The sequence below is a fragment of the Carassius auratus genome, chromosome 9, assembly GCF_003368295.1.
Source record: "Carassius auratus strain Wakin chromosome 9, ASM336829v1, whole genome shotgun sequence".
Lineage (NCBI taxonomy): Eukaryota > Metazoa > Chordata > Actinopteri > Cypriniformes > Cyprinidae > Carassius > Carassius auratus.
In genome coordinates this window covers 10,028,851-10,040,567 of record NC_039251.1, presented here as the reverse complement: position 1 = coordinate 10,040,567, position 11,717 = coordinate 10,028,851, and positions in this window count along the sequence as shown.

The following is an 11,717-nucleotide window of genomic DNA, read 5'->3' as shown; positions in this document are numbered from 1 at the left end:
ATATATATATATACACGCAGGAACTAAAACATGACAAGTAGTGCAGTTTTTATAAAGCCATCAACTGTTAGTATTTTGACGAAAAGGGTATTTAGCATTTTGAAATGCATTTTGGTTTTGGCCAGAAAATTAACTATTTGGCCAGTTTTGTGATGTAGATATGTTGCTGGGTTAAGAGAAAAAGTACTTTAAGTACTGGTAATTGCTTGTTAGCAATATAAAAAAAAAGTATTATCTATATCTAACAATTATTGTTATTATTATTATTATTATTATTATTATATGTATTTTTTTTGCCGCAAATGTGAACAAAATGAGAAAACTAATTACAAGAATATATATGTAATTGTTTTTTATTGTTTTTGTGTATAAAAGCAATAATCTCTATATTCTGGTGAACTGTTGAGCGGGTGTGCTTTCTGAAACATGACAGTAAGATGTTTAATGATATTGTTTGATCGTGCAAATATAACCACAACCGCTGAATCAGATGCTACTGATTTAGCACATTATTTTCCTCTTTTCTGAGATTTTGTACTTCTGAAAGTTCAGTGTCCTATATTAAGACAAATCACCGTTTCATGACCCGACAAAAAATGAGGAAGCCAGTGTACACAGTGTCCTGTGTAGAATTAAAGAAATAGTTTGCCCAATAACATTAACTGCTATTACATCACCCCATGTTTTCTGCCGTTGCATAGAAACAAAGATAAGTTTGGAATGTAAACTATTACTGTATATTAACTCACATTTACACAGTAGCACACCAACTTGTCTTTACTCTAAAATATATAATTTTAGGGCTCCCTGCCCTACTGACACAAAAACCCAAATTATTGTTTCAAATTGAATTGCAATATCACACAACCCCTCCGCTTTTATAAAGTCAGTTAGTCTGGGATAACATTTGCTTTTGCTTGCCTTTTATCTTTCAGAGCATTCATATTACATTCTTTCTGGGGATTTACTTGCTGCAGTTATTAACCTGCGGCACTGAATTATATTTGAATTAGTTTCCCTGCAGATTTGCTCATAAATCACATTCACAGTCATTACTATGGTTGTTATGTTGCTTTTTGTATACTGGACAACGTTAGTACCAATTTTGAACCATAATGATGTTGTCCTTTTCAGAAACACTTCAGGACACAAATTGCTTTATGCATTTATGCACATTAAAAAAATGGTGTTATGACCGAACTCATTGAAACACTGTGTTTAAGTGCTTAAGCAGTGGTTAATCTAGCACTTTCTCAATGTTTTGCTGAGAATTTCGAAAGCTAGGCATATCTAGTGCAGTGGTCTGGGGTGGTCAGGAAGGAAGCTGTAATCTTTGGGGAATATTGCAGCTTTGGGCTTGGGGGGGTTAAACGGCATTCAGATCCTGCTGACTGCCGGTTTATTTAGACGAGACACAAGTAGGTCATTGATATATCACTAATTAGTGTTCCCCTCACATCCCTGACTTTGTATACAGACCTAGAAGATCCTTGGCGGTTTCAGTGTGTGCTTGACTTCACCCAAATGAAACCATTGCGAGGTCAGATTCCCATTCTGTTTATTTGGACATGCAGTTAAAGGTAAACTGTTGCGCAAATATGGTCTACTGTACGTCTTTGGGGTGGTTTAAATGACATCTGTACTTAATAGACCAACTGGGCCTGCGCATTCTTTGTTCTAATGGATGATGTTGAGTAACTTCATGTCATTGAACTTGTTAAACTGGCTTTACATTATTTTGTGGACTGTGTTGCAAATGCAGTTGAGCAATGTCATTCCATTTAACCTTCACTGAGAAAACAGTCATCAGCTAACCACAATTCTTTCCTGCATCCCCCGTCGTCTACTTCATTTTGACCTCCCAGGGTAGTTCTCCATGACTTTGACCATCAGAATCCTCTAAACACAAGGGGACCTTTCTGAGAAAGTCTTAATAAACTTGTGAAGATGTAGCTTGACTGTTTTATAGCCTCTAACACAAAGAGCAGTATAGTGTGATAGAGGAGAACCAGGACTATATGACAGGCCCAGGTTATGTACATAGGGGGTTCGGATCCCTAAAATAATTTGAATCATGTATCACATTTTACATTAGATCTATATTACTCAAAAACGTACAGTAGTTGATACTGTATCCTGCTTAATGTCAGTTGCCTTCCAAGGCAGAATATTAGAGTTTAGTTGCGCAAATTTGATTTCATGCATTTAGAAATGTGTCAGACTTCAGTTTATAGTGAAACTTTAAAGGGATAGTTCAGCCAAATATGAAAATTCTGTTCCCATTTCCTTCCAGCCCCATATGATTGGCTGTTATCTGCAAAACACAAAAGATAATAGTTTAAAAAAATATATTTGGGTAAAATCGAAGTCGTTGGGGTCCAGTGTTGTTTTTCAAGAAAGTAAGTCCTAAGATATGAGGATGAATAAATGATTACAAAATGCAGAATTTTGGGGGTAAACTGTCAAATTAATTTTGCATTACATGATGGGGCGATTGTCTCGTGGGCAGAGCGCCGTCATGTTTATTTGACTTAATCCACCACCTTGAATGCATTATGAACTGGCAACCCAATTGAGCTTCTCCCATGTTTTTTTTTTCTCCATGTCTGTCAGTGATGGAGTTTGGGTTCCTTGCCACTGTTGCCTTTGGCTTGCGTAGTTGGGGACATTTTTGCCAATATTGACGTCTTGATTGCACAGACACTTTTAAAGAGAACTGAACCAAGGTGGACAATGAGCTTATTTTAGCTGAAAAATTAACTGTTTACTATTGTCTTTTTTTAGAGCTGCTTTAGAGCAGAATTTAATTTAGTTTGCATTATTGACACACTGTTTCCTGTTTAGCACTGTAAAGCTGCTTTACAGCAGCAACATCCGTGATGGATGCATGCACTGCCTTAGTATTTGAACAACACACTGTATCTAAAAAAGCAGGATAAACATGAACTTTAGGTAAAAATTTATGTATTTGCCCATTTCTCCTACTCGCTTTGTCTTTCTCTTTTTGGACTTTTTTCTCAGTCTCTCTCTAAACCCTGAATGCCATTACATTGTACGCTGGAGACATAGTGTGTGTTAATAAGCTGGGACATCTGGTAACCAGCTTCTTTTCTGATTCATTAACTGACGTAGTTGCAGTGGCCAGAGGGGTTTACGGTAGATATTTGAGGGGAGGTTGTGGTGCTGGAGTGGGGGAAGAGGGGTTGGGTTAACCAAGAGAAGTGAGTGTATATGTGATGTGAGAAAGATAGTGTGCTCCCTGGGATATGTTCTCTCTCACACTTTCTCTCTCTCTCTCTGTCTGTGTGTGTGTGTGTGTGTGTGTGTGTGTTAGTGGAAAGTCCTTGTAATGATAGGGGTGCCAGTGTTGAATGTGTGTCCTCTTACTCACCAGTGTGTTAACTATAGACCACAGACATAAATGACACCTATTTGAGGTCAGGTTCAATACAACATTAGCTCTATCAAATTCTGCAGTATTTGTGGTATAGTATCAGTTTCCACAAAGTATTTTGACTTTTTATCATGTGACACTTTTTATTACAATTTGTCACAAAATTACACTTACAATGGAAGTAAAATAAATATACATTAATATGTATACACACCATTTCAAAAGATAACAAATTCAATTATTGAAAATAGTTTATATTAATTGAATTAAAGCTGAAATATTAGATGAAATGAGAAATAGAAATGGTGCATTGGCAATGGATTAAAGTTATGTACAAAGTTATAACTATTACTTTACTAACTAGTACCATAGTGTAACTAGCATTACTAAAACTGAAATAAAAATAAATTAAAGCTATATATATATATATAGCAGGATTGGAAATGTCACAAGTGCTTCAGGCCTACTTTATATGTGTTTCCAGTATGGATAGATAGAATAAACCTGTATGAAATGTTGTTGGATTAATTTTTAGTGTAATGGCAGCTGCAGTAAATAAGATCATCGGCCCGCCGCAAGATAGCCCCTCCCACTGCTGAAGATGATTGAGCAAGAAAAATACGATTTGATGGCACACATTGAAGGATGAAATGGACAATGAAGTTTCCATATGTTGTTTTTACACAGTAATTAGAATCTGTCCTATGCTTTTTCTCTCTTACACACACACACATATATTTGAACAAACACTGATTTAAAGGCTTCTCCTGTGTTTCCTCTATAAGATCTACTGACACATATGATTTCATTATTCCGGTCAGTTCTTCTGATGATGCATCTGTTCTCAGACCGCCATCCGCTGAGGCCTGAACCGATTATACAGCGGCGGATCATCCAAACCAAACTAAATACCTGCTGCGAACTTTGACCCCAGGAACATGCAAAGGTCGAATTCCGAGTTGCAGTTCCACTGTGAACCAGTCTGTTCGTACTGTTTGGCCTGCTTTCGATTAATGGCAGTCACAATGAGTTCCCAGCAAATAAACATAAATAAAAACAAAAGGGGAAAGCGGAGCATGCAAACCGCCTCATTTATTGCGATATCACGTCTGTTATTCATCACCATGGCAACCTACGAGAGAGCCTTGATGCGTCCCGCTCACAGATGTGACCGGTTTGTATTCATTGGATATGCAAATGTGTTGATCCAATGCTCATTGTTATTCACTGCCCCTGAGACAAATGAGGTTGATTCAGTTTGTGTATTTGCAGTCTGCCTTTAGTCCTGGGAAGGAACGGCGACACAGATCACTGGATGCTTCAACAGGGCTGAAAACCAATGTGGATTTTTTTGAGGGTCGCCTCGAAGCAGCTGCGAAAGCGAGAGGTAGAGCTTTGACTCCTCTCTTCTCTAATCTCATCCCCCGTGGAGGGATGCATTGGGCCGTGAACCTGGCTGTGAGCTGATTGGCTGCCGAGGTGATGGGTAGGGGGCTGTCAGTGTGAGGGCCGCAGCTGTTTTGGAAGAGCCTGTGTCGGTATCTGCAGCATGTCGACGTGTGAAGTACAAAAGATGAATCCTATTTCTCAAGAGAGCCCCACATATGTCAAGTATATTGTCCCATTATACCAATTCATTTATCAAGCCACTGAATGCCAATTAGATTCACAGGATGGTGCAGGTATATGGCGAGTGGTTGGTGCCAACGCTCTGCCACAGCTGAGCTCCTCTGGCTGGCTGCACCTCGAGGGCCGCCTCTGTCTCCCTCTCCACTGTGGGGCTTACCGGGACGTTGTAACCTTCCCGAAAGGGCAAGAGGCCTCCCGGCAGCGATGGCTTGCACCGAAACCAGAGAGTTGCCGTTTCGGCTCGGCCCCCCTGATGAAGATGTCAGGGAGAGGGGCCCGAGCCACATGCCAAATGTCTCCACAGCCTGGAGATCAGATGAGATGAGAGGATCGGATGATGAAGCAGCCCGCTGCTCGCCTTCAGCTGGGTACGTCCCAGCTGAGATGAGCTGAGAATGGAGGAAGGGGAGGAAGCTGGATTGGAGAAGTTGGAGAGCGGAAAGAAACCAGCAAAAGGAGAAACGGATAGTGTGACATCAGACTTAACATGTGCTTTCTGTTCAGGATCACAACTGGATTGCATTTAATAAATCTAAGATGCGTTGTGGTCAGATCATTAAAACCACATCAGGAATCAACTACTGTTTTTTTAATGATATTCAAGTCTTTAATTATTGTCATTTTTCTTCTTTTAGACACAATAATAACTACAAAACTGTAAATCACTCATTATTTGCATCAAGTGAACAATCTTTTTTTTTTATATATAGACCTATTGCACATTGTCAAAAAAGAATTAATTTATTTTGTTTTTTGTTGTTGTTGTTGTTGATTTGTCCAACGCTCTTCACTTTATTAATGCACTGCATTAATGAATTAATGTAATTAATTCAGATGATTTTTGAAATCTAAGGTTTGGCACACATTGTTTTTGGTTATGTCTAACTTAATTTGTAAACCTATAAACTTGTATCTTTAAACTTTGTCTAAACTTTGAATTTGTCATCTACAGGTTATAAAATCTTTTAAAAAGTTTTGGTCAACAAAAACAATAATGTAAATGCTAATGTATTTTAATTATTCATATTACAAATAATCCTTGTGCATTTTTCAGTCATGCTCTTTTTTCCTGTTTGTTGGTTTGTTTTTGTTTTTATTCTCCTCTTGTTATGTGAAAAAGGCAACACACCAATACTCACTCACAACATTTGATCTGTTTTTGTAGAGTAACTTTCTCCCCATTTTCACTGTTAATCTCCATGGCATCCTTTACTGTGGGAATGTTTTTAAAGTAGTGAAGCATAAAAAGACCACCTTGTGTTTATCTTTCAAAATGATAGGAAAGCATTTTTAATTGTCTTTATTTATTTATTGATTTATTTATTTTTTAAGTTGGTAGCTGACAGAAGATTTTGAGGAACTGTAACCTCTGATGTAATAGAATATGGTGAAACAATGATATAATTAATGGCAGGTGAAACGGGCCAATGATAGTAATGTCATAACTGTCAAAAAGTCCCTCACGTCAATTCCAAACGACAGCCAGTGATTGAAAAGTAACGATGACTAATTACAGTCCCACGTGAGAGATGTCCCCCGGTCCCCGGCAGCGTAACGTCATAAGATTTAAATAGTTTTTATTCCCATGACAGTGGTTCACATTCTCCACGCTGTGCTCATGTGCTGATGGATTCAATTAGCTGGGCTGTATATGTGCCTGTGGACGATTTAGTGACCGTTTGTTTGCCCAATGGGCCTGGAGTTGCCTGGTTTTGTACATCCGTTTTAATTTTGCTTGATTAGTTTTCACTGGCTTTTTTGGAATTACTAAATTTTTACATAGAAATAGTTTCTCAGAAATGACTTCATGTTGTCGTTTTTTCTTGAGATGCTGGGTGGCCTACTAAAAATCCTAAGCCAGTTGTTCTCTGTTGGTGTGTTGCAAACCAAAAAACGGGCACAGAGAGAAGGAAAAAAACAATGCCAAATTCTGGTGAAATCTATAGCTACAGTAGCAAAGGGAGGTGAAAAAGACCATGTATCCAATGCTTGGAAGACTAATAATTAACGTGTCATGTTATTGATTTTGAATATTTCATGGTAATATATAAATCACTTTTTACATTTAATTTGATCTTTTTGTTGTTGTTGTTGTTATTTTATTCAAAACAATTTTTGTAGTTTATTGTATTGAGTTAACATTTGATGATACATTTGTTGGATGTTTGGTCCACTGCTGACTGTTTTAAAACACTGTTGTTCTTTGTCTTTTAAATCGCTTCCTCAAACAGAGGGTAGAGGAGAAAGATTTAGAGATTTAAAGCCCCCTGGAACACCGCATGCCACGGCCACAGCTGGGCTTCATCTTTACTGATAGCTTTGGCTCTTATCATATCTCTCCTGAGCTCCCCAAACCTCCCAAACAGAGTAAAATTGTACTGCTCTGAGCTATTTCATTCATATCATTAATGTTACGGTTTCTCTCTTTAGTCTCATATTAACTTTTACTCAGATATTTTATTTATTTGTTTGTTTGTTTGTAGTATATTGTCCATGCATTTTGCATTTACCCAAAATAATAATGCAATATATTTTCATCATTCAGGGGTTTAATTGAAATATATTTACAATTAAAACAATTTAAATGTTATATATTTAACATATATATTTTATGAATTGCGTTTTGGTTTTGCTGTATCAATTGCATTTTATGCCTTGAAAATGGTTTCATAATGTCTTTGAAATCATTTGTCAGTTGGTTTTAGTTTATTCATGGAGGTCAGGGCCATTGACACACAGGAAGTCCTACATTCTTTTCAATGAAAAAAAAAAAAAAGTACCAAAACAAGGTTTCCAGTCATATTTTTTATGTTTATACATTTTTCTTTGTATAAATGTAAATAACTAGCTCATATTGTAAAATAGCAAACAGAGAGCAAGTCTGGACAGTCTTAACTTTAACATCCTCTATGATGTTTGTATGTATGTCTTGTATGTAATTGAGAGGTGATGAAGGTAGTGATCTCATGGGGAAGTGTTTCTGGGACAGTAGCGGGGGAAGGAGGGAAGGTCTCTATCCCACTGTGAGGCCACATTCTTGGCTCTGCCTAGGTAAGAGGTGAATCCCATTAGCATTTCTGCTGATAGCGATATCTGCCAAGAACAGCCTCCTGCAGAATCTCTGCTGCTTTGAGAGATCTGAAACCTTGTTGTAGACTGATTAGCAGGCCAGTTTGAAATCTGTGCATGTTATGGTTCTGAATGGATTTGAACATGCTAAAATGTGTTAAATGAAGGTGAGAATACTACCGTTGTATGGGTGGCTAAAAGCATTAGCCAAACATACTTCCTGTAATGACATTTGTATTCCACTAACACACCACAATACACCGATCTCTCATGAATTGGACAAACAGATAGTCCTTTGATTAGTTCAGCTAATGCAATAGTTCAGCTAATGCTAGTGGGGATGTTATTCTGGTATTGTTTACGTAGTATTTATTAGTATTTTGATTTGGCTTTTATTTTTATGCTTTCAGTGTTCACTTTAATTTCAGCTTATTGTGTTGTATTATATGTGTTATATTATGATTATGATGTAGATAGATAGATAGATGTAAACATTAATTTGCTTCTCCGTAATTGAATAAAAATACATTTTTGCTAATTAAAAGTTGTGATTTAAAAATTTATTAGAAAATTTAAAAAAACATATTCACAGATATGAACTTGCAATTCTGAGTTTGCATCTTGTAATTCTAATTGTACACTTAGAATTGCATGAAATAAACTAAAAATTGTGAGATAAAAGTCAGATTTGTGAGAATAAATGTATTTATTGATTTATTTAATATTAATTAAATTATTTATTGATTTATTTGCCATTGTGTCTATGATTTTTATGTAGTCAATGTTAAATAAAAGCAACAGGCCACTCATTTTACAACAACCATGATTTCTTTCTTTCGAACATTTATGCAACTTGATGGACATTCCAATTTTTGGGAAAACGCAGATCTTTATATGAAGTTTAGTAGTAGCCGTATCCATGTTGACCATCTGATTAGCAAAACTGCTTTTCTATCGCAGCTCCAGAGACGTCACCCGGGTCATGAGGTGTTTCACAGAACAAGGACGTTTTGATGTTAAAGGCAATTCATCAAGCATTATTTCTGCTCCCAGAGGCCATAACATCACAGAGCGAACAGGAAAATGGACCCTTATCAGGATTGCACAATATAATCCTTATTTTATCTTAACACATCCAGTTTTTTTCCACTTTGTTTGCAGGATCAGATAGCAAGCCCTCGATGTGTTCAAAATGGGAGCTTTCCAAAAGATAGAGGAATCTGGGTCACATTTTAGAATAACTCCATTCATGTGCTACTTTACCTAATCTGCGGATTCAAAATAATCCCATAATGCTGTAATTAACCCTTTATATAATTATGTATGGCTTTTATTTGCAATATATGTAATAGTTTGAATAAGCATAACTGTGGAAACATTCAGCGGTCCATCTGGCCGGTGTGAGCATGGACATTTTTCCCAAACTGGTTGTGAATCACTGGAAGGTCATGACCTACAGGGCAATGGAGGGAATCTGTGACAGTAAAGCTTTTTGTTTAATATTAATGTTCAGTACAACATGGCTAGGGCACAAACTGGTTTATTGTAATTTGCATTGTTATGTGCACCCCTTTACATGATAGTTTATTAAATATTTCAGCTAAATAATAACAAAGAATTATATTTTTTTTAGTCCAATACATTAGTTGGTAATAATAATAATAATGATAATAAAAATAATTTAACAATATTTAATAAAAGAAAATACGTTTATAAAACAGATACTCTGCAGATTTCACCTAAAATCAATGTAGGAAAGTTTTGTCTGGTGTTTATGTACTGTGATGCTGAGGGGAACATGAAAAGTGAAGTTGTGAAATGCATTTGGCTGAATGTGTAATCATATATAGTGTATATGTGCATGTGTTTTTCATGCTTTGCATGTGGTGTCTTGCGCAAACATAAGCAATATGTATTGCAATGACCATGCAAAACACCCATGAAGAACTAGTCATCCCTTCCATGACCTTTGCTCTCTTTTTTTGCTCTTTGCATTTGCAATTGTTTGTAAATTTTAAGTTTTGCACCTCTTAAAATTCAGTTCATTCCTTTCTCTCTCTTTTTTTTTCAGGACCTCCCAGAAGTTTCCACAAATCAGCCCCATTTTGTCCCCGAACACACTTTAAGGATTGTTTGTTTATCCGAAAACGTATTTCATAAACTCCATCAGCAAGGGTGAAAATATCAGGGCCACTCACTTGGACAGAACAGATGTTTTTTTCAAGCATTTGACTCTCAGCATAGTTAAAGGTGCAGCATATAATTACGGCATCTATACTGTAAATGTAAAAAATATTGATTGTTTTCAAATAGGTTTCCCAGATACTCAATCAAACAAACAGCCAGTGATACAATATCAAGCTGTGAAGGGTGGAGATGGGGGGAGGGGGGGGTTGTCATATCATTGTTTTGCATAATCTAGTTAGCTCCACAACAGTTCAGAAGTTTGGTAATTAACATACTTAACATACATACTTCATAATTCACAAAGATGCACTTAATTTGTAAATTATTTCACAGTATTGCTGTTTTTACAGTAGGCCTATTTTAAAACAAATGAAGGATGGTAAAGTATAATTCTCTGTTGATGGTTATTCAAAATATCAAATATGTTAAGGTAAAAGGAAAAAATAAAAACGCTTTAAAGATGTAAAATACAACGTCCAGAATATCCAAGTGAGTGATGCAGCTGGCTGGTCATTCATTGCCTCGCATTCTGAGAGAGAGAGAGAGAGAGAGAGAGAGAGAGAGAGACGAGACTCTCTTTCACACTTATTAAAGAGTCTCTGTGGATTCTTCCCTAAGGAGGAAGGAGAGAGCGGCTGTAACTATTGATAGGTACTGAAAGAAATGCACTCATAAACTGTGAGTCTCAGAGCAAAAAAGTGACACACAAATGTGCTTAAAGAGTGTCTGAGAGACTTGATGATGTCCCAGGACTCACACTGTGCTCCTGATCCACAGCACATGTGCGCTCGCTATTATCACTCAGAGGGGAATTGTGTCTGAGGCATCCTGAGACTCACACATTTAATAAGGCCACGTGTGTGCGTAATAATCTGCTTTGTCATAGTCATTAGGCTCTCATGAAAGTGAAAAAGGATTAAAAAGATGGTTAGATTGATAGATTGTCTGATAGAACAGTAGTAGACAGACATCACCCAAACTAAACAAGCTTTCACAAAGCTTTTAAAATCTCGGCTTTATTTGTGTACATTGTTTGTGCTGCAAGACATTACCATCTGTCCATAAAACCCATTGCATTCCTCTATAACTGCTTCCACGACCTGTAAATCTAAAGTTTATGCATAAACAAATGTAAGCGGTTTGCGTCAAGTCAACCATATAAATTGAAAAATCTTTCTGAAAGTATTTTTAGAGCGAGCTTACAAGTGCTGTTAAAAATGTACTTTCTCATTGTTTTGAAAAATATTCTGTATATCAAAATATAATTTTTCGCTCTTCAGATTCTTTTAATATTCTCTACTGAGAATTCTCTACTCTGTTTTACCACAATAAGTCATGCCATTTTCAAAAAGATGATTATCAAGCATTGTAACACTTTTTTTTAGGGCTAATCATTTATATTTTAAATAAAAAATAAATTGTATTAAATTTTTTTATT